Source organism: Hyla sarda, chromosome 2 (assembly GCF_029499605.1).
Source record: "Hyla sarda isolate aHylSar1 chromosome 2, aHylSar1.hap1, whole genome shotgun sequence".
NCBI classification, from domain to species: Eukaryota; Metazoa; Chordata; class Amphibia; order Anura; family Hylidae; genus Hyla; species Hyla sarda.
This window is the reverse complement of record NC_079190.1, coordinates 163,966,226-163,991,042: the sequence shown is the minus strand read 5'-3', so window position 1 is coordinate 163,991,042 and position 24,817 is coordinate 163,966,226. Positions and strand designations below refer to the sequence as shown.

General features: G+C 40.1%; 1 long non-coding RNA gene across 2 annotated transcripts; it reads left to right on the top strand.

Annotated features, from left to right (window-relative positions):
• The first annotated feature begins 1,224 nt into the window (after nt 1–1,224).
• On the top strand, nt 1,225–23,098 carry LOC130355497 (uncharacterized). 2 transcript variants are annotated; one of them, XR_008888554.1, is made up of 4 exons: nt 1,225–1,302; nt 6,445–6,575; nt 13,688–13,852; nt 22,639–23,098. It is a non-coding gene; the product is annotated as an uncharacterized LOC130355497 (long non-coding RNA). The 2 variants fall into 2 exon arrangements; XR_008888553.1 differs by lacking the exon at nt 1,225–1,302 and having other exon boundaries at nt 6,344–6,575.
• Nucleotides 23,099–24,817: the final 1,719 nt, after the last annotated feature.

Here is a 24,817-nt window from a genome sequence, read left to right as displayed (position 1 = left end):
TATTCAGGAGGGAACAGAAAAAAAAATATTTCAAGGGTCACGAGGCAGGTAGTGGAACCTTTAGTGGCTTGGATCTGGGCTGATTCTAAAACAGTGGGTTTTGGAGCACAGGTGAGAACAAAATCTTTTTTTATATGCCGACATTCCCCTTTAAGATGTAAGCAGGTAAGTGCAGATTTCCTACAGATGATGGGGACCTGTTCACGGTTCAAAAAATATTGGAGTGAAATGTTTGAGGATATTGGAATCCGGAAATAGATAATGCTCTGAGCTTGATCATTGCTACATTAGGTGATTGCCCTAAGGTTTATGTTTGAAGCTAAGCAACAAAAATATTAAAGGGTGAATTTTGCCCTTTCCTACATTGGTCTTAACATGAAAGAATACACACAAAATGTGGAATTGTTGGACGCTCTCAGGAACTGAGCCTAGGAATACCCAGAGTGTTTTTCTTTGGTCGTTTTTGTCTCTTTCCTTTGTCTGCTCCTGTTTTCTCAGACCTAAGGGTTAGGAATGGAGGGATATGACGGAGTAATATCATGTCCGGGGGCAGGGAGCAGTGCAGCCCTTATGGTAGACCAAACCACTGTCCCTACCTACCTGGATGATCCACCCTAAACTGCAGACCCCAACTGAGCGATGGTCCCTATACTAGAAAAAGTGCAGGCGGCATCAAGAATAGTAAGTCAGTTCTAGTCAGCAACAGTCTGGCAAAAATGTACCAAATCAGGGAAAATATAACCAAAGAGGGGCAGTGTCTAAGCAAACAATGAGGATTTAAATGGCGCTGGAAGACTCGGATGCGCAGCTCATTGGCTGGGTTCCTGCACCTCGTGATTGGCTGGGGTGGCCGCATCACTCATGCAGGACCCCTGTCACAATTCCAAGCAAGGCCATGGTCCAGCTGAAATAGGAGCGAAGCCAGCACTGGAGCCCTGAGTAGGAACATCCATTTGTCCGTCACACTATAAACTCCCCTCTGGGCTTCTTTTAATTAGTCTCAATAATTCTACAGACTAATCAGTGGGTACAGTGTGTGGCAGTATTATAGTCTGGCAATACAGTATGTTGCAGTATTATATTCAGAGGGTACAGTGTATGGTAGTATTATATTCAGAAGGTACAGTGTGTGCCAACTTTATATTCAGAGAACACAGTGTGCGGTAGTATTATATTTAGAGGGCACAGTGTCTGGCAGGGTCATATTAATTATTGTTTTCATATAGAGGATCCACCAGAATCCACTGACAAAGTGAGGAGCCTATGCCATCTGGGAAGATTTAGCTGGAGCAAGTCACAATGGTATGTACCCACTGAACTAGATAAGGAAAGACAATATAGAAGACCTCACCTATTGTCACTGATAGTTTATCATTGTGTATTCTGCCTTACTATGTGCCATCAAAGCTGTAGTCACTTGTAAGTTCTGCAGTTATAATGGGTGAAACACAACAGCTTCCAGCATACCCCTACCACTACTTAGGTCATAATGGATCTGTAGTTTCACGTGATAAAAACTCCTTGGCAATTAATTTATTTGATTATTATACTGGAAATAAATTTCCTACACCACTGGCGTCTGTCACAACAAACAAAAAAATTACTTTGGGGGTGGGAGATGTATATTCTACAGAATCGAGTGACATCAGCCATAGCAACGCCTTTGGTGTGAGGGAGATGCATGGGAAGGCTGTAATCAAAGTTTTTTATTTGTCCAGAAAATCCTTTAAATGGGGATAAGACATCTGATCGCAAGGGTCCCGCCACTGGGACATCGAACCCTTTAGGCGCGGTGATCAAAGTTGATTGCCGCGTCTAAAGAAAAAAAAAAGCAGCATTCCAGGCTGCTCCGTCAGGCTGATCGGGACCACCATGGTGTCCAGATCAGTTAGAACGCACCAGGAAGGGTCCCTTACCTGCCTCCTGCGCGTCCGATCGGCAATTCATTGCTCCAAGCCTGAGATCCAGGCTTGAACAATCGGCCACCGATAACACTGATCAATGCTATGCTATGGCATAGCATTGATCAGTGCTGGCAATCAATGTACTGCATGTTATAGTCCCCTATGGGGGCCATAACATTGCAAAAAAAGTTTATAAAAAAAGTTAATGTGATTTAACCCCTTCCCTAATAAAATTCCCTTTGAATCACCCCCCTTTTTCCATTTAAAAAAACTATGTAAATAAAAATAAATATAAACATATGCGGTATCGCCGCGTGCTTAAATGTCTGAACTATAAAAATATATCATTAATTAAGCCACACGATCAATGGCGTACGCGCAAAAAATTCCAAAGTCCAAAATAGCGTATTTTTGATCACTTTTTCTACAATAAAAAAATTTATAAAAAGTGATCAAAAAGTCAGATCAAAGCAAAAATGATACCGATTAAAACTTCAGATCACGGCGCAAAAAATGAGCCCTCATAAATCCCTATATGCGGAAAACTAAAAAAGTTATAGGGGTCAGAAGATGACATTTTTAAACGTATTAATTTATGTGCAGGTAGTTATGATTTTTTCCAGAAGTAAGACAAAATGAAACCTATATAAGTTGGGTATCATTTTAATCTTATGGACCTACAGAATAAAGATAAGGTGTCATTTTTACCGAAAAATGTACTACATAGAAACGGAAGCCCCCAAAAGTTACAAAATGGTGCTTTTTCTTCAATTTTGTCACACAATTATTATTTTTTTATTTCTCCATAGATTTTTGGGTAAAATGACTGATGTCATTACAAAGTAGAATTGGTGGTGCAAAAAATAAGCCCTCATATAGAATTTTAGGTGGGAAATTGAAAGGGTTATGATTTTTAAAAGGTAAGGAGGAGAAAACGAAAATGCAAAAACTGAAAAACGCTGAGTCCTTAAGGGGTTAAAGAAGCCATCTGATTGGTTGCTATGAGCAACTGCACCACTCATCCTCTACACAAGTCTTGATAAATCTCCCCCATAGTTTTTTGGCTTGTAGAAAATCCAACAAAGGAAAGGCAGCTTGATAAATATCCCCCATACTTTTTTTGCATGCCAGAAAAAATGTATGCACACATTTACACATGCATTCTTCTATGTGTGTTTTTCAACCTAAGAGGAAAAATATTATGAAGTAGGTGGAAAAAAATCCACTATAACCAGGGCATGCTTTGTTGTGGGAAAAACCACTAGTGACCCAAACAACTAAAAACAAAAAAGCATTGTAGATATGGTGTTTTGTATTTTAGCTTCGGCTCCCTGCTGACATCTGGACTTGGTGTTTTCTCCATGCATTGCATTTTTCCAGAAAAACATATAGTGTGAAACTAACTTCCTAAAAATCATTTTGGGAAATTCCTTAAGTTGTAGAATTTAAGCCAGAGGATGCAACTGACAGAGAAGAAGTTACACATTTGCAACTTTTTCTGTGTTTTGGATTCACACTGGTTTTAGGTATTTTACTGACCAAATACTGACTAAAATATTATATGCAAAACCAACCGGACAGATCTGTGTTATTTTGTAAATTCTACATATTCTGGCAAAGCAAAGAAACAATTGCTTTCAGGATGTTCAGGGTTTTTTAATTAAATAATAAAAATAATTTCTTTAGTTATAAAGCAACAACATCTACACAGAACAATACAGAGATTGTCATCACTAACATCAGTTCTTGTCCACATTATGTAATTCCATAGAAACCATAAACCTATGGCAAGAGGAAATTGGAGACATAGAAGAGGAAGGGTGGGATACAATAATGAAGAATATTAATTATGTATCACCTAATATGATACAATTTAATATTGTGTATAGACTTTATTATATGTCTTATTTTTTTTATAGAGAAAACAGGATTAAGGAAGGATAGTAGATGTAATAGGTGCAAAAAAGAAAAAGCAGGACATTTACATATATTTTGGAGTTTCCCTGAGATTGTAGAATATTGGAATGTAATATTTAGTAAAATTGGAGAAATTACTGGGGTAAGTATGGAGTTTTCCCCTAGGACAGCAGTCCTGGGAGATGATACGGGGTTAAACACAAGTAAGAAAATGAAATTAAGATGTATGAGAATGTTATTCTGTGCCTGTCTTTTGATTGTTAAAAATTGGATATCCCCTACTTGTCCCAGTAGCATCAAATGGTATAATAATATGCTGAGAATGGAAGGATATATTATGGGGGAGTTGAGGAGAGAGAGAGTTATAGGGATTTTTTTTTTTATGTGACTGGTGCGGGGATTTAGGGGGCTGGAGATAGAGATAAATTAAAGGGTTAAGATTAGAGATGAGCGAACTTACAGTAAATTCGATTCGTCACGAACTTCTCGGCTCGGCAGTTGATGACTTATCCTGCATAAATTAGTTCAGCTTTCAGGTGCTCCCGTGGGCTGGAAAAGGTAGATACAGTCCTAGAAGACTCTTTCCTAGGACTGTTATCCACCTTTTCCAGCCCCCCGGAGCACCAGAAAGCTGAACTAATTTATGCAGGATAAGTCATCAACTGCCGAGCCGAGAAGTTCGTGACGAATCGAATTTACTGTAAGTTCGCTCATCTCTAGTTAAGATTAATATTTGGAAGTATAAATATAGGGGGGTATTGGGTAAAACATTTGATGGAATAATCAACCTCCTGCCTCCTAGGTTGATTATTGTTTGTAGGAAGTGGGGGAGGGTAACAGGGTAGGGGATATTGGAGTAAAGACGTGGTTGTATATGGACTGTGTTTTTGTTTTGTTTTTTTAGATTTTTGAAAATTTGTAAATTAAATAAAGATTTAAAATTGAAAAATAAAGGGTGAAAAAAATCTATCTGTATGTTTCAGCTATTTTTGGTAATGTTGCTGAGATACGAATATAAAAACTAAGCAAATACACTTATGTTAAATATACAAAAATGTGTTTTTCAATTCAACCTCGACTAAAAACACCATGTGCACAAAAAAGTATAAAAACACTGAAATGGAAAAAAAAATACATTTGAATGCATTGCCACTGTTTGTTTAGTTTTTTAGTTTTTTTCAGTTTAAGAAAACTGAATTTAACTTGTAGTCTAAAGTAATTTGTCTTTTTCAACTTGCTGCCTGGGAATTGTTTTTCCTTTTGTTGAGCGTGTTGTATTTTGTTCCTTATTTAAAATGTTTAATAAACACAGTATTTAACATTTTTTTTTTAAAAGAATGAAAACTCATCTGGTATACTGACGTTTGAATGAGCCCCTATGGAGCAGAATGTTTTGTGGGTTTTCTATGGCTACGCATACCACCATGTAGAACAGGTGTGAACAACCCCAAGTGCTCTATAATCCATACTGTTACAATTTAGAATTACACTTTTAAGTCCTAGGGAGGAACTGACAGGGAAACTGTATCCTCTAGCTCTGTGCTGGTTAAGAGGTTGATCTCTATTACTAATATATCTGGGTATTCATAAAATATAAACCATTTCACCCTTACTGACAGCATATCTCCTGCTAACATTGTGAACACTCACAAAATATTTTTAATATATTTTGAGTCTCTATAAAAACCAAGCACTTCAGTGCTAATTACAAATAAATGATGATGTGCTCACTAAGTAATTGATTTAATGAAGTTCCTATGAAACTATTAAAGGCGAGTATAGGTCAGGCTGGGGACGCCCCAGAGAGCACATTCTGGGATGCTTAACTCCAGCAGCCTCCTTGGAAAGACATCGGGGCTAATAGGTGAAGTCACAGCTGTTCTCTCCTGACTTCTTTTAGCCAAGAAAATCTGGGGCCAAACTTTTGAGTCAGACCACTGAAGCAGCTCCTCATTAGGACGGACAGCCTGCTGCAGAAGACTGCATGTATAGTGGATGTGCCTGCAGTGAAAGAAATCTGCTTGTGTTTCAAAAAGTAGGAATTTGTGTATCTGTAGGAAATGTGTTTGCAAGAGATGGAAAATGTTATATAGCATTCTCTAAAGTTCATGCATATACCGTACATATGAACTATATAGATATACCATAGGATGGCCTTGGGTAGTAGTCATCAAACATAACGTAATAAGTGTAATAAAACATTTTGTAACATTTTCACATACAGAGAAGAATCAGGAACGTGTATAACTGCAAAGATTTTTTAATACACCAGATTTAATGGAGGATTGTTGCACAAAAACGACACAGGAAATGTATGAACATGATAATGGTGTTATAATTGGTGGGAAAGAGGCATACAAGTAGTGAAATGGACAAGTAAATGAGGTAGTTTTATTTTATCTGCAGTAGTAAAATAGTGATATTTACGTGAAGAGACAACTGTATGCAGTGAAGATATCATTTCTACAATTTCTTGTAAAATAACATCATGTATTTGTGTTTCATGTGTTTTTTCTAGGCTGGAGTTTCCGGGGGGGAAAAAACAGTAAGGTGTGGTGTAGGCTGACTAAAATGGAGCAGGAATCTGTAAATTTGGAGGTAATCCACCACATTTTCTTCCCAGAGCCAAGTAAGACTGGACAGTGCCAAATGACGTGTAGGATTGTGCCAGTTACCAGACCCCAACACCAGAACATTCTGTAGGAGATTGAAGTAAAGTTCCAATGGAGTGGAGAGGGAATCCAGTGTCAACTAGTGAGTCATTTTATCTAGCCTTCTAATAGCAAGTGATGAATAGAAGTAGGATTGTATTTTTTAGGGGACTGTATGAGAGCATAAATTTGAGAAGAAAGTATTTTCTTTGTTCACACAAGAAATCTGATGGTGAGTGAAGAGAAGAAAGTGGTGGCGTTGACTCCCAGGGAACATGGCCACAGAGAGGAACTCATATGAGCACTCTCCAGAGCAAGGCCAAGTACTTATATAAAATCTGTCATCTGGAAATAAGGGGTTAAAGCAATCACAATGCTGGATAGCTGATAGGCCAGTAACATTAGTGGTACTTGTGCTGGAGCTGCTGCTGAATCCAAACTTTATAAAATCCCAATTTTTTGTGTAATTTTAGTGTCAAAGAGGCAGTGCTAAGCTGCTAAAGTGCCACAGCATGACACACCTCCTTGCTCCCCCTTCCCTTACTTTCCCTTCCTTATTGACATAAAAGGCTTGGCTTATAGCCTTGCCCTGTCTGCAAAACCCACAGTGGGTGCTGTCCTCAGTCGCTCATTGTGCCTGCACTATTGTCATCCACAGTGCAAACATTGAATTTGCAGATAGAGCTCCTCTGTAAGCTGATCTGTGTACATCAATAAGTGAGGGACAGATTGAGGAGAGGGAGCACAGAGGCATACTAAGCTGTGGCACTTCAGCAGCTTAGCAATGTCTCTTTGACACTTGATTTACACAGAAAATGATGAGTTTATAAGGATTGTATTCCCTACTACCACAGGTACCATTTGTTTACTTAGTCTAACCGCTATCCACTTTATGCCTCATTTCCAGCTGACAGATTCACTTTAAGAGGAACCCCCCCCCCCCCCTTTCTCTATGGAAAAAAGTGTCTAGCCAGCCAGATGGTAGTACCTATTGTCAGCTGTTTAAGTGCCTGTGACAAGGCAGAGAGGGGGATCTAAGCACAGGAGACCCTGTAGGTCTAAAGATTTCTGCAGATTCGTTTTAAAAATATACTCATTAGTAAGAAAAGGAAAAGGATCCTTTTGTATGGGAAAATTTTCAGGCAAATGAGTGTTCATAGGAACGCTCATTCCATATAATTGGCCTATGTAAAAGGACCAGAAGTCAGATGACAAACAAAAAATATTTTCATTTATCAGATGTTCATTTTATTTATTTTTTTTAAATCAACTAGTGCCAGAAAGTTAAGCAGATTTGTAAATTACTTCTATTAAAAAATATTAACCCTTCCAGTACTTTTTAGCAGCTGTATGCTACAGAGGAAATCTTTTTAAATTAATTTTTTTGTGTTGTACACAGTGCTATCTGCTGACACCTGATGCATGTATCAGGAACTTTCCAGAGCAGGAGAAAATCCATATAGCAAACCTATGCTGCTCTGGACAGTTCCTGACACGGACAGAGGTGTCAGCAGAGAGCACTGTGGACAAGACAAAAAAGAAATAAAAAAAAGAATAGAATTTCCTCTGTAGCATACAGCTGCTAATAATTACTGGAAGGATAAAGATTTTTTAATAGAAGTAATTTACAAATCTGTTTAAAAAAAAAAATGAAAAGGTTTCCACCGGAGTACCCCTTTAAGTCGTCAGTTTGAGCCACAAGTATGTTGTCTGTCCATGAATTAAATAACCTGGATGTTAGAGTATAAATAATTGTGAAGTACTGGCTCAAGGGTGAGAGACAGTATCAAAGGGGAGAGGAGACAACTCTGGTGTCATTAAAGGGGTATTCGAAAATTTATTTTTTTCTGTAGCCTTTGATTCCAAGTTACAATGGTACACAATATGCTTCTATTACCTCCATGCAACACTTTGTTCCCTTTTCATGCATTGGAATCACACCCGGAAGAGCTGTAGTGTAAGTCTTTTTATTTTACTCTTGTCTCTGGCTTTTCCCAGCATTCCATGCAGCCAGAGGCAATAGTCACATGTCACAGGGAAGCATGGCTATGCTGCAGTGGGTGTAAAAGTTCAGACAAAAACGTGAAGTAAAAAATTCTTGCACTGCAGCATTCTTGGATGTGGGTCCCATGTCTGATAAATGGGACAAAGCGGTGCATGGAGGTAATAGAAGCATAATACACATTATTAGAATATTACAGAACTTCAGAACTTCAAAAAAAAGATATTACATAGTAAAAACTAATGTAACATAAAGGGGATTCACTCCTGCTAAAAGATAAGCCTTTCATAATCATTTAGATCATTTCTTTCATAGCAACACAAATTGCACAATGGGGCCACTAAAGAACCAATGCTAGAGAAAATATTTTTGCCTTTTGGCTTAGAGGAGTCAATTGATGCTGCAGGCTCATAGTTAAACAAGGACCATATATCTGATATATAGAGGCACTGATAAAAAAATAAATAAATAAAAACATGGAATTTAACCCTTCAACTTTTTAATAATCAATATTTATAGACCTGTGTGAACTGAGTAACGGAACTCCCATTGAAATCAATAGGAGGTTGATGCAAGTAAAATTCACCCAGAAAAGTGGAATTTGTGGAAATTCCTGGGCCTAAGGCTATGATCACACATATTTTTTTGTGGCATTGTTTTTTGCCTGAAAAAAAAGCCACAAAAACCTGCGCCCACATTTGTGGCATTTCTCTTCATGGATAGTGTGTTTCCAAAAAAACGCTGTGTCTGTTTTCAGCCTAATAGACATAAAAAGTATATAAAATAAAATGGAAAAAAATATAAAAATACATATCTCACTTGTTAAATGCCCTCTCTGTAGGAATACACTGGAGAAATTCACCAAAACCTGTGCAGAGAAAAAGTTTACCAGTCGCCCATAGCAACCAATCAGATCGCTTCTTTCATGTTTCAGAGGTATTTCTAACAATGAAAGAAGTAATTAACCTGGTTGCTATGGGCAACTGCTCCACTTTTGCTCTGCAGAGGTTTTGCTGTTTGGTTTTAGTTTAACATGACAATGTGCATGATGACAATCTCTACATGGTCTCATTGGTCTTGCTAGGATATTGTTCTAGAACCACATTTCTTTTTGGGTTGGGTGGAGAAATGTTTTTTTCCTGGCCACCCTTACATAAAAGCCATACCTATTCAGTGATGATATTAAGTGTTCAAAATATAAATAAAAACTAAAAAAAACTACAAGGTACGCCATCTGGAATGAGCAGCAATAATCTTAAGGCTCCATTTTTATAAGCAGCCTTTTTTTTTACTGTATAATAAAGAATTTTGATGTATTTTTATTGTTTTATCCTTGACTGATTGATAAGTAGCAGCAATTACATCAGCAAGGTCATCGCTAATGTCCGAATATAAATTCTACAGATGACCAAGCTATAAAAGTTGTGCATTCATACAGGTACTCATGCTCGGTTCTGACTATAGGGGTTGTGTGACCTGAGCTTTCTCATCGTGCAGCACAGGACAAAACTATAATAACAGACGGTGAGTAAAAGGGACCAACCCATTTTTAAAAGTGGTAAATAATCATCTGGTGCTAGAAAGTTAAACAGTTTTGTAAATTACTTCTATAAAAAAATCGTAATCCTTTCATTACTTATCAGCTGCTGTATGCTGCAGATGAAGTTGTGTAGTTCTTTCCAATCTGACCACAGTGCTCTCTGCTGACACCTCGGTCTTTGTCAGGAACTTTTCAGAGCAGGAGAGGTTTGCTATGGGGATTTGATCCTGCTCTGAACAGTTCCTGACATGAACAGAGGGTGCAGCCGAAAGCACTGTGGTCAGACTGAAAATAATTTTACAACTTCCTCTGGAGCATACAGCAGCTGATAAGTACTGGAAAGATTAAGATGTTTTAATAAAAGTAATTTACTAATCTGTTTAACTTTCTAGCACCAGTTGATTTGAAGAAAAAAAATTTGTTTTCCACTGGAGACCCCTTTAACCCCTTAAGGACTCAGCCCATTTTGGCCTTAAAGGGGTAGTCCAGTGGTGAAAAACTTATCCCCTATCCTAAGGATAGGGGATAAGTTTGAGATCGCGGGGGGTCCGACCGCTGGGGCCCCCTGCGATCTCTCTGTACGGGGCCCCGGCCCTCCGCCCAGATAGCGGGTGTCGACCCCCGCACGAGGCGGCGGCCGACACGCCCCCTCAATACATCTCTGTGGCAGAGCCGAAGATTGCCGAAGGCAGCGCTTCGGCTCTGCCATAGAGTTGTATTGAGGGGGCGTGTCGGCCGCCGCCTCGTGCGCAGTCGACACGCCCCCTTCCCGCGGGCTGTCGGGGCTCTGTACAGGAGATCGCAGGGGGCCCCAGTGGTCGGACCCCCCGCGATCTGCAACTTATCCCCTATCCTTAGGATAGGGGATAAGTTGTTAACCACTGAGTCACCACTGGACTACTCCTTTAAGGACTCAGACAATTAAATTTTTACGTTTTCATTTTTTCCTCCTCGCCTTCTAAAAATCATAACTCTTTTATATTTTCATCCACAGACTAGTATGAGGGCTTGTTTTTTGCGCGACCAGTTGTCCTTTGTAATGACATAACTCATTATATCATAAAATGTATGGCGCAACCAAAAAACACTATTTTTGTGGGGAAATTAAAAAGAAAAACGCAATTTTGCTAATTTTGGAAGGTTTCATTTTCACGCCGTGCAATTTATGGTAAAAATGACATGTGTTCTTTATTCTGAGGGTCAATACGATTATAATGATACCCATTATTACATACTTTTCTATTATTGTTGTGCTTAAAAAAAATCACAAACTTTTTAACCAAATTAGTATGTTTATAATCCCTTTATTTTGATGACCTCTAACTTTTTTAATTTTCCGTATAAGCGGCGGTATGGGGGCTCATTTTTTGCACCATGATCTGTACTTTTTTTATATATTACATTTGCATATGAAAAACTTTTAATACATTTTTTATAATTTTTTTTTTAATAAAATGTATTAAAAAAGTAGCAATTTTGGACTTTTTTTTTTCGTTCACGCCGTTCACCGTACGGGATCATTAACATTTTATTTTAATAGTTCAGACATTTACGCACGCGGCGATACCAAATATGTCTATAAAATAAATTTTTTACGCTTTTTGGGGGGTAAAATAGGAAAAAACAGACGTTTTACTTTTTTATTAGGGGAGGGGATTTTTCACTTTTTTTTTTACTTTTACATTTTTTTACATTTTTTTTTACTCTTGAATAGTCCCCATAGGGGACTATTCATAGCAATACCATGATTGCTAATACTGATCTGTTCTATGTATAGGACATAGAACAGATCAGTGTTATCGGCGATCTTCTGCTCTGGTCTGCTCGATCTCAGACCAGAGCAGGAGACGCCGGGAGCCGGACGGAGGAAGGTGAGGGGACCTCCGTGCGGCGTCCTGAATGATTGGATCACCGCAGCAGCGCTGCGGGCGATCCGATCATTCATTCAAATCGCGAACTGCCGCAGATGCCGGGATCTGTATTGATCCCGGCACCTGAGGGGTTAATGGCGGACGCCCGCGAGATCGCGGGCGTCGGCCATTGCCAGCGGGTCCCTGGCTGCGATCAGCAGCCGGGATCAGCCGCGCATGACACGGGCATCGCTCCGATGGCCGCGGTTATGCACAGGACGTAAATGTACGTCCTGGTGCGTTAAGTACCACCGCACCAGGACGTACATTTACGTCCTGCGTCCTTAAGGTGTTAAAGTGGTACTCTGCCAAAAAAACATCTTATCCCCTTTGGATAGGGGATAAGATGTGTGATCGTAGGGGTCCCACTGCCGGGGACCCCCGAAATCTCTGGGCTTGCAGTGTTTGGGTTCAGAACACAGAAGCTTGGAGCTTCCGTGTTCGTAACATCACGCCACGCCCCCTCATTCATGTCTATGGGAGGGGGCTTGATGGCTAGTACGTAGCCATCATGTCTCCTCCCATAGACATGAATAGAGGGGGTGTGGCGACTGTAGTCAGGCACGGAGTGGAGTTCTCTCTGTGCACGGATGACTGGAGTGCCATGCCAGAGATCACAGGGGTCCCCAGCGATGGGACCCCAATGATTTGACATCTTATCCCCTATCCTTTGGATAGGGGATAAGATGTTTTCGGCAGAGTACCCCTTTAAGTGTCAACACTGTCACATGATCAAGGTCTTGCACCCAAGAACTACAAGGGATGAAAATTATACTTGTAAGAGTATATACATTGTAGTGTGTGTAAGCAATGTGTAACACTCACGTTTCAGAAGACAGGAACCCCGGTGTATGTGGATCCGCTGGACCTGTGTGGCAGATCACTCAGACTGTACCAGGGAGGGGAGTCTAAGGTGCCGCTGGTTTTCACCAGTGCCCGCCGCAAAGCGGGATGGACTTGCTACGGCAGGCGGCACCCAGGTCGCTACCCCTGGCACGGCTCGACCACACAGGCGGCTGAGGAGATGCAAGGCACAGGAGGGATAAGGCAGCTCTGGATGGCAGAAGGTCAGGGCAGGCGGCACGGTTGCATAGTCAGGATGTAGCAGAGAAGCAAGGTCGGGTCACAAAGCGAAGGATCAGATACACGGCAAGGCAGAAACAGGAATGCTTTCTCACAGGCTCAAGGCAACAAAGATCAGGCAGGGTAGTGAGGAGGGTGGAGGAATATATACATGAGCCACAGGTGAATCACACTAATGAGCGCACCGGCCCTTTAAATCTTAAAGCTACGGTGCGCACGCGCCCTAAGGGACGGGGACACGGGCGCAGGAGCAGTGAGGCAGAGGCTGGGGCAGGAGAAGCACCAGGTGAGGGATGGACTGGGGATCGCATGCGGGTGCGTCCCGCGATGCGAGTCCCAGCCCCGCCGGCAGCAGCAGGTAACGGGACCATGCGCTCACGGCCAGCGTGTGCGGCCGGAGCGCATAACGTAACACAATGTATACTGTGTGTATATTATATGTGTGTACAGTATGTATAGTGACTATGAAAGTAGTTTTTGCTGTGTTAATAGTGTGCAATATGTGAATTTGTAGTGTACTACTGTATGCGTAGCATTTACTGTGTGTATGTAGTGTATATAGTGTATGCATTGTATGTGTCTATTTAGTTTATCTAATGTGGATACTATTGAATCTTATCTGCAAACCAAATTAAAAGAACACTACTTCTCACTAGTTCTTTTTTTTTTCACCTATGAAGGCTGCCACAGTCCTGACCAAGAGTATCAGCTGAAATAGACCCAGCAAGTAACTGTCAGCAAATCGTTAGTCCAAACCCCAGACCAGACCTCAAAATTATTTAATAGTCAACTTTTAAATGAAACAGTATATCAAGTCTCATCTCATAGAAGGAAAATTTATGTAGGTAAGTACAGTATAAAGTATCCCAATTCAACATCAATTGTGGAGTGGAGAGACCACACTAATTCATCATTTGGTTGCTATAGCTATTGAGATAATGGTTTTCCCAATGTGTAATTTATTATTAGTTGGATGCCTCTTCAATTTTATCACCTGTGCTCTGATAGTACTGTGGTGACGGTGTGATTAAGGGCAGATGGCATTAACCCCTTGTGTTCGTGATGCCAGGGCGTAGTTATCCTCTACACCACCTGAGCTATGGCCACTGGTTCCTGGGCTAGGCGCGGGGCAAATAATCACTCCGATGCAAAGTTACGGAGCAACGACAGCTTTAGTGAGGCAGACAGATGGAATAGTCTTTACAGCTCAGTTAGGCCCAAGGAGATGACCAGTGACTTAAAGGGTACTCCTCCCCTAGACATCTTATCCCCTATCCAAAGGATAGGGGATAAGATGTCTGATATCGGGGTTCCCGCCGCTGGGGACTCCCGCAATATAGCATGCAGCACCCACCTGTATCTGCTACCGGCAGCGCTGGAGGTTCTGGCTACCGACCACGGGAACGGAAGATTCCAACCCTGTGTGACATCACGCCCTGCCCCCTCAATGCAAGTCTATGGGAGGGGGCATGATGGCTGTCACGGTGGAAAACTTTAAAAAAATAATAATCTACTGGTGCCAGAAAGTTAAACAGATTTGTAAATTACTTCTATTAAAAAGTCTTAATCCTTCCAGTACTTATTAGCTGCTGAATACTACAGAGGAAATTCTGTTATTTTTGGAACACAGAGCTCTCTGCTGACATCACAAGCAAAGTGCTCTCTGCTGACATCTCTGTCCATTTTAAGAACTGTCCAGAGAAGGAGAAAATCCCCATAGCAAACATATGCTGCACTGTGTTCCAAAAAGAAAACAATTTCCTCTGTAGTATTCAGCAGCTAATAAGTACTGGAAGGATTAAGATTTTTTTTAATAGAAGTAATTTACAAATCTGTTTAACTTTCTGGTACCAGTTGATTTAAACAAAAAGTTTCCCACCAGAGTACCCCTTTAAGGAGAATAGCCGGCTCACTGTGACTTGTAGTGTACTTGGACTGGATGAAGCAGACCCACGCTGACTTTAGCAGATTTGACTGACTTGACTATGACTGACTAGACTTCACCCCTATGGTTGCTTACCAGGCTTTGACGTTTACCTGAAGGGGCACTTGGTGATGGAAGCGTGGCTGCGTGGTTAGGCCTAGGTCTCTCTCAGGACACCAGACACTCTCAGGTCTTGACTGTACTGCTCCTACGCAAGAACTCAACAGAGAATAGACTGACCAAACTAGCTCCTCCCTTGGTTTATAAGGGAACAATTTGAAGGGGTCCTATAAGTCACCACACAAGTCACCTGGTCACTGACACCTTCCCTGGTTACATGACTTGTTAACAACATTTAAAGGCATATGAACATTATAAAGACAAATGAATAAATAACATAGGACACTGTTAACCATTTAGGATTCACATAATGAAGGTGGACTCAGGGGACACGGGAATAGAGTCTGCCACACAGGACAGAAAGGGTACAGGAGAGCAACTCCTGTACTGGGCAACCACAGAACATAAACCATATAATACACTGTTCCTTCAGCTTCAAAATAAAACATCCCCTGTGTGGCATCAGAATGCGACTTTTTTAGCAGTAACATTTTAAATGCTGCATTTAATAAATTAGGCACATATTGTAGACCTTGTCAAAAAGTGAAAATCAACATGAGCCGGGTACATCTGTGATAAATCACAAAAAATTTTATGCATTGTGTGGGTTAAAATTTAGCGACAATTTCACACAAAATACAGAGTGTATATCATTGATACATTCCTGCCTATGCTTTTAGGGAGAGGATGCTATCAGAGCAGTGAAGGCTAAATTGCTGCAACAAGGGAAGTAAAGAGTCAATGTGAAAGATGTATAACTTAATTAGGGCATTATTAGGGCATGCAGTTGATGACTAAGGCTAGGTTTCCACTTGTTTTTTTTTCTGGCAGTTTTTGAGCCAAAGTCAGAAGTGGATCCGTAAGGGAGGAGAAGTCTGCAGTGGCAGTATTTCAAAAACTGCCAGAAAAAAAAACAAGTGGAAACCTAGCCTTATCCTGCATAAATTAGTTCAGCTTTCAGGTGCTCCGGTGGGCTGGAAAAGGTGGATACAGTCCTAGGAAAGAGTCTTCTAGGACTGTATCCACCTTTTCCAGCCCACGGGAGCACCTGAAAGCTGAACTAATTTATGCAGGAAAAGTCATCAGCTGCCGAGCCGAGAAGTTCGTGACGAATCGAGTTTACTGTAAGTTCGCTCATCTCTAATCTGCACTGCCACTAATCCATCACATTCAAAGTGAACAGCAGCAATATAAGGACAGCTACTAAAACCAGTGACGATTCATGATGCTCTGACAATCAGTGCAATTGTACATGCCTTTTGCTTTATTCCCCCTGCATGTCCCTCCCCAGTGGTTTATGGAATACTAGCTGAGTACCCGGCCTTGCCGTTTTTCCCTACCTAATCCTTGTGGGGGAGAAAAAGCAACAAAGGAGGAAGCTTTTGTCCCCACATCCTCTCCTCACATCCTGACCTCATATCCCATCCTTATATCCCAACCTCACATCCCGATCTCATATCCCGTTGTCACATCCCGTCCTCACATCCCCACCTCAAATCTGGACCTCACATCCTGTCCACATATCCCTTCCTCATATCTTGTCTTCATTTATCATCATCATATCCCGTCCTCATATCCAGACCTCATATCCTGTCCTCATATGCCATCCTGATATCCCATCCTCAGGTGGTGTTGAGTTGTGATGAAGATATTGTAGGCTGAAAATAGAAGGGGGCGTGGCTTTTTGGGAGTGGGCATGATTTGCCAGCCAGACCGATGCACAACAGGATAGAAAATAAAAGGAGAGTGGCATGGCTTTGTGACATGGGGCGTGGCATGCGGGGAGGGTGTGGCTTGAAAGCCGGACTAATGCACTCACCAGGAGATGAAGAGCAGAGCTTGGGAAGTAAGGTACCAGAAGCCCCATATACTTGCATGGGACTTGAAACAAAGACCCCATCCTTCATGTAAGGGGGTAGGTTAGGGTTAATTTAACTATTCTATATATTTTTTTGGCATATAAGTAATTTGTGTATCAATTATTATTAAAATATCTCCAGCTGTACGGAAGTTATGCTGGAACATACATTTCTGATAGACTTGCACGGGACTTTAATCAAAAACCCCGACCCTCACAAATGGGGGTAGGTTAGTGTTAAATTAACTATCCTATATTTTTAGTGGACATATAAGTAACATGTGACCAAGTATTATCAAAATATCTCCAACTGTTTGCAAGTTATGCAATAAAATACATTTCCCATAGACTTGTTTGGTACCCTCAAAAACCCTGACCCTCACAAATGGGGGTGGGTATGAATTAATTAAGGTATCATATATTTTTAGTTGACATGTGTACCAAGTTCCATGTTAATATCTTTCTCTATTTGGAAATGATGCTGTAACATACACACACATACATGCATACACACATTGGCCCTGATTTACTATTGTAAACCCGACCTATTTTGTCCGGTTGTGTGGCAGATTCACTAACATCTCTTTATTTTACTGAGAAAAATTGAAAAAGGGGTGTGGCTGTGGGGGCTGAAAAGGGGCATTTCCCCTGCATTTTCTAAAAATCTAAACATATTTAACCTGTTGGGGACGGAGGGCGTACCTGTACGCCCTTCGCCCACTCCCTTTCTATAACGCGGGGCCCCGGCATGCCATAGCGGGTCAGGCCCAGCCTCTAACAACAGCTGGGACCCGTGGCTAATAGAGCACGGCACTTATGCGGTGCCACGCGCTATTAACCCTTTAGACACGGCGTTCAAAGTTGAATGCCGCGTCTAAAGTAAAAGTAAATTAATGCCCGTTAGCCCAGGAAGCTGTTCGGGATCGCTGCAGCAAAATCGCGGCATCCCGAACAGCTATAGGACAGCAGGAGGGTCCCCTACCTTCCTCCTCGCTGTCCGATCGCCGAATGACTGCTCAGTGCCTGAGATAGAGGCATGAGCAGTCAAGCGGCAGAATCATTGATCAATGGTTTCCTATGAGTAACCCTATGGGAGCTATAACACTGCAAAAAAAAAAAAAGATAAAAAAAAGTTAATAAAGATAATTTAACCCCTTCCCAAATAAAAGTTTGAATCACCCACCTTTTCCCATTTAAAAAAAAAAAACAATGTAAATAAAAATAAACATATGTGATATCACCGGGTGCAGAAATGTCCAAATTATAAAAATACATTGTTATTAAACCGAAGGGCCAATAGCGTAAGTGCAAAAAAATTCCAAAGTCCAAAATAGCGTATTTTTGGTCACTTTTTATATCATGAGAAAAATGAATAAAAAGCGATTAAAAAGTCCAGTCAATACAAAAATGGTACCACTAAAAACTTCAGATCACGGCACAAAAAATTAGCCCTCATACCGCCCCGTACGCGGAAAAATAAAAAAAAGTTATAGGGGTCAGAAGATGACAATTTTAAACGTATAAGTTTTCCTGTATGTAGTTATGATTTTTTCCAGAAGTACGACAAAATCAAACCTATATAAGTAGGGTATCGTATGAACGTACAGAATAAAGAGAATGTGTCATTTTTAACGAAAAATTTACTGCATAGAAACGGAAGCCGCCAAAATTACAAAATGGTGTTTTTTTTCTTCAATTTTGTTGCACAATGATTTTTTTTCCCATTTTGCCGTAGATTTTTGGGTAAAATGACTGATGTCATCACAAAGTAGAATTGGTGGTGCAAAACATAAGCCATAATATGGATTTTTAGGTGCAAAATTGAAAGGGTTATGATTTTTAAAAGGTAAGGAGGAAAAAACAAAAGTGCAAAATAGGAAAAACCCTTTGTCCCCAAGGGGTTAATAAGGTTTCCTCAGAAAATGCGGTAGATTTGAGCTGAGAAAAACCCCACAGATCAGAGCAGGTGTAAAAGAAAGCAAAAAGTGCAAAATGTAGGGAAACCTTAGTAAATACCCTGGAAAAATACTTGTAGGAAATTAAAACCCACAAAGAAAACTACACAAAACTCTTAGTAAATCAGGGCCATTGAGTTTTATAAATATAGATATATATATATATATATATATATATATATATATATATTAAGTACGTATGTAAGAATTAAGAAGATGTGGTGAGTGTCGACTATATTTCTTTCTGAAGATTGTAATATAACATATGATGAATAATACAGCATCTGTGGTTGAAGAATGATGTCACAAAGGACAGATGCACCAGGGCTTGGACCTCTGCAGAAACTTGCACCGAGGGTTATATGGCATGTGATGTCACATCATGTACAGTTGGTGTGGTAGCTAATGTGAATGCTTTGTCCATAGCTATGTGTCATCATTTTCCTAATTTCCATTTTACCTAAATCTAAATTATAAACTAATTTAGATGACTTTTCAGCAGTCTTCTCCTTGCTATTACTGACATGATTATAGTGTAAGTTGACACCAGTATATAGATAAGATAGAATCAGGCCATTCACAATAGGTGGTGTCACAGCTCAGCCTCTCCCCTGTATAATGAACTCAGAAGTTCACAGAGCATGCTTAGAAAACAAGTCAATACAGTCATGTTCAGTAGGTAATGTCTATGTTAATGGGGCTTGCTGTAAAGCATATCTCTGCTGTTAAAAGCAGCTCAGGGCAGCAGGCTTAGTAAACAGACAGTCTCTGATCTGCTCACTAGAAACCCAGGGTTTAAAGGGGTACTCCGGGGGGGGGGGGGGGCAATGTAATCAACTGGAACCAGAAAGTTAAACAGATTTGTAAATGTAAATCAGCTGCTATATGCTGTACAGAAAGTTATTTTCTTTTTGAATTTCTTTTCTGTCTGACCACAGTGCTCTCTGGTGACACCTCTGTCCATGTCAGGAATTGTCCAAAGCAGGATAGGTTTGCTATGGGGCTTTGATCCTGCTCTGGACAGTTCCTGACATGGATAGAGCTGTCAGCAGAGAGCACTGTGGTCAGACTGAAAAAAAAATCAAAAAGAAAAGAACTTCCTCTGTAGTATTCAGCAGCTGATAAGTACTAGAAGGATTAAGATTTTTAAATAGAATTTACATATCTGTTTAACTTTCTGGCACCAGTTGATTTAAAAAAAAAAATTTCCACAGGAGTACCCCTTTAACCCCTTAAGGATTCAGACCATTTTCACCTTAAGGACTTAAAACAATCTTCGTTTTTGCACTTTTGTTTTTTCCTCCTCATCTTCTAAAAATCATAGCGTGTAAAATTTTGCACCTACAGACCCATATAAGGGCTTGGTTTTTGCATCACCATATGTACTTTGTAATGGCATTACTTATGTTATAACATCCTCTGCGGCAAAACGAAAAAAAATTATTTGTGGGGTGAAATGAAAAAAAACACAATTTTTCTAATTTTTAGGGCTTCCGTTTCTACGCAGTGCACTTTTCTGTAAAAATGACACCTTATCTTTATTCTGAAGGTCCATACAATTACAGGGATACCCAATTTATGTAGGTTTTATTTATTTTACTACTTTAAAAAAATTATAACTACATGCACCAAAATTTGTATGTTTAAAATTGTTCCCTTCTGACCCCTATAACTTTTTATTTTTCCACGTATGGGTCTGTAGTTTTTTGTTTTGATGGGACTTTTTGATTGCTTTTTATGAATATTTTTATGGTATATGAAGTGACCAAACATTCACATTTTTGGACTTTGGTATTTTTTTTACATGTACGTCATCAACCGTGCAGTTTAGCTAACCTTATATTTTAATAGTTTGAACATTTATGCATGCGGCGGTACACCATATCATTTTTTTTATTACATTATTTTATTTAAAAAAAAATAGGAAAAGGGGGTGATTTAAACTTTTATTAGGGTGGGAGTTTATTGATATGTGTTCTCTTATTTTTTTTTTTACCACTTTTTGCTTTTTTTAGCCTCCTTAAGAGGCTATACCATGCAATCTTTTGATTGCATACACTGTTCAATACTATGCCATATGCATAGCATTGATCAGTGTTACTGGCGCTCTGCTGCTCTAGCCGGCTGCGCAGGCATGGAGCAGTATATCGCCGATCGGACGATGAGAAGCCAGGTGAGGACCCTCCCGTTGTCCAGTAAGCTGATCAGGACATCACAATTCTGTTGCGATAGTCCCGATCATCTCTGCTGAGCTGCCAAGATTGTTTTACTTTCAGTTTAGACCACGCAATCAACTTTGATTGCGGCGTCTAAAGGGTTAATGCCAGGCATCGGCCCGATCGGCGGTGCCCAGCATTAGCCGTGGGTACTGGCTGCCCATAGCAACCGAGACCCACATAGTTTAACCCGTTCTCCGCTCGGGAGAATGGTTTAAACCCCATTATCGGGACTCAGGACGTACAGGTACGCCCTGTGTCCTTAAGGATTCGGGAATTGGGGCGTACCTGTACGCCCTGCGTTCTTAAGGGGTCAAAGAGTTAAAGGGGTTATTCAACATAAGGTGACTTTATTAATTACCTGGCATCCGTGCTTGAGTTGGTGGTAAATGTCCTATTTCCCCCATTACACTGCTGACTTTCTAGGGAACTGGCTACTTCCTTTTTCTGTGGCCTCCCCCAGACTACAATCCCCGGGATCGCTTGTTTCTAGGTGGGAGGTGACTTATCTCCCTCCCACACATCAACTACCCCACCCATTGCAGCACAGCTAGGCTTCCTTCCATGTGTGCTGTGCTTGAAACTACAATTCTCTGCAGCCCTGTGGAAAATGATTTCCCTTCCACCCAGCGGTCGTTCCATCCATTAACGCACAGACACGTTCCCTTTCGACATATGACTAGTGACGCATTGTCTCAGGCTGCACTGTAACCTGGAAAAGGCCAGAGACAACACTTTGTATGCTGTATGCTGCTAAAAATGAACATCCAGGGAAAAGGCATCAAACAAAGGTACGGACACTATATTGTAAACTATTCTATCTTTACAATCCTTGTAGCATAGTCAAATAAAAAAAAAATCTCGGAATACCCCCTTAAATAGTAAAGATAATCTGAAAGAAATACTGTAATATCCATGTCAAACAGATGCATACATATAAAAAGGAAGTAATATTATTCTGTGGGAGATACTAAAAAAAAAATATATATATATATATATATCAACATTACACTGAAGTAATATTTATGTGGAGGAGATGTATACATTTGTTGTAAGATCATAGTATCTATGTACATAAAATGCATATGTATGTGTAAAGAGGTGATATATGAGAATGAATATGTCTACAAATAGACAGTTGTACAACTGGTATAGAACCTTAAAGTATAAGACATACTGTAAAGATTACCATAAATATGGTTGTAGGCCATAAAGAAAACAAAAGAAACTTCAGGAGCAGAACACAAACATAAATGCAGTTGGTGTAGGACTACACTACAAGAGTACTCTAAGATGGCTTTATGGAGAAGGCTATGGTTATTCTATGTAGTCATTTGTTAGCATTTGATGATTTTTAAATTAACACAATTTGCCTTAAACAGAAGATATATATATATATATATATATATATATATATATATATATATATCAGGAAAGGATAGGCATATTGTACTTGAGTAAAGAGTAGAAGGTTACTATTTATTGTCTAGCACACCATACTTCCACACTCCATAAAATGTAACCCATTTGCTCTTACCATATATCTCCCTCCCTACAGGTCCGCACCACAGTATCTACCCTAGAGGCAAGTGTCTGTGTTGCACTAAGAAGTCAATGCCATACTCACTCAAACCAGCAGCCTTATTGTTCTCAACTGAGGTTCCCTCCATACAAATCCTCAGGCTATAATTACAGGCAAGTTCAGCACAGGGACTCTGTTCTACTACTTCAAACTGTCTGCCTTTCCCACTTATCCATGGAAGTTAAGCTAGTGTGCCAGGTAGGGTGCTGAGGAGATTTTTGGCAAGGTGCCTGGAATTAGCGTGTATCCATTCTGGCTTCTGCAAAGGACACATGTGCAATTTTGTTCTTAGGACTGAATTACATGTTCACAAAAGATTAAGTTACATTCTATAGTTCTATCCTCTTTTTCTTTATGCGACGTTGGTAGCATATGGACCAACGTAACTGACATGTAAAACTATATTATATAATTTACAATTCTTACATAAAATAAATAAGACCAGTTATGTTTACACTTTCATTGTTATGGCTGCACAGTACATGCTGTTAGGAGGCTGCCATGGGAGGTAGTTGCACAGAGTAGAGCACAAATGAAACAGTGGGTAATAGAAAGTAACACTGCGAATGTAACACTGTGCAACAAAGAGGAATGGATTGAATGTACAATTAACAACAATATTGTTTGTTGGCTTCAATATTATGTGGTAAACATATAGCAGCCACAAAGACAGAAACTACTATTGTACACATCTTACTTTCAAAAGTGGTTGTATAAGCCATTTTTCTGAACTATGTATTCCGCTAGATAGATAGATAGATAGATAGATAGATAGATAGATAGATGGATAGTGATTGACCAGTTTTAGATTCGTTTGCATTTTGCGCCCAGTGCCATGAAATGAGAGACCTCCTGGATCACCTACCCACTTGTGTAAAAGAAGCTCCAGATGATCGTCTTCTGCAAAAAAGTGCATAAAGGGTTTGGTTGAAATTTTTGACTGACACGTTGCTTTGTTTAGACAATGGTAGAGGTTAGAGAAATCATGTGCAGGCTTAATTACCACCATCCCTAACAGTCCGACAAGCTCTATAGACAAAGTTAAAGAAAGCCTTTGGGGTTGAGCGCCCAGCAACAAGCTCCTTTTTATCTTCTGCATTCAATATTTAATGCAGAGTTCTTGTAATGCTGCTACAAGCCCTCTATTCTCAGCAAGAACATATTTTGTTCATGGTGGCCACAGCCAGAAAAGCCCTTTAGGCAAAGAAAATGAAAATGTTTGTTGTTGTGGAAGACTTTTGTTGAACATAAGTACTTTCAAGGAAGTATAGCCAGTGTAGTCTCCAAATGAAAACATCAGACCTGGGAAGAATGGGCGCTTCACCCTTGCACAAACACTCATGATTTTTATTTATTTATTTATTTTAAGGTTTCCAAGAATAAGTTATCTTTTTTAATTGTTTAAAGCAAGATACAGGCACATTATCCATGCTAGGTACACTGCATTATCACAGCTAAATCGTTGGTCCTCCATTGATCTGATAAAGTATGTCTTCCCCCATTTGTAACCATGCCAGATAGAATTGTATTCAAGAGAGATGTTCTTCACATTCATTTTGTAATATGCCTGATGAAGGAACCTAAGAGGTCTTGAAAGCTTGCAATCTATATCTTCTCAGTTAGCCAATAACAGTATCATCACTACTCTGCTCGTATCCTATATTTCTAAGCTTAACACGGTACAAACTCTCATCTGATTAAACCTTCCCCTTACATCGTAAGCCACATTTTTGAGTCCCACATGGAAAACAGTATGGCTGACATTTATCAAAGGATGTTTAGTGTACTTGTTCTTCTCCACCCTTTTTTTTACGGTAGTTTTGATGTGCACACAACAGATTTATCAAAAAGTCACAAGGAAAATGATACATTTCACCCCTTAAGGACCAACCCCATTATGACTTTAAATGGGCAATCTCATTAAAACTAATTTTTGCTATTGCACTCCCTTGTTTAAATAAGCTGCTACTAGGTGTCTCCCTACTTGTCCAGAGCACATTTTGCCCCATCTTTTGCACAGACTTTGGACTCCTGCTGGCCTGTCAGAAGTCCAAAATCAGGAAATGCTGAGGGGGTGGGCATGCAGCCTTATCCAATCATAGCTCATCTCACACACTGAACTGCTCTGGGCTGTGTGTAGCAGAGTGAGGGAGGA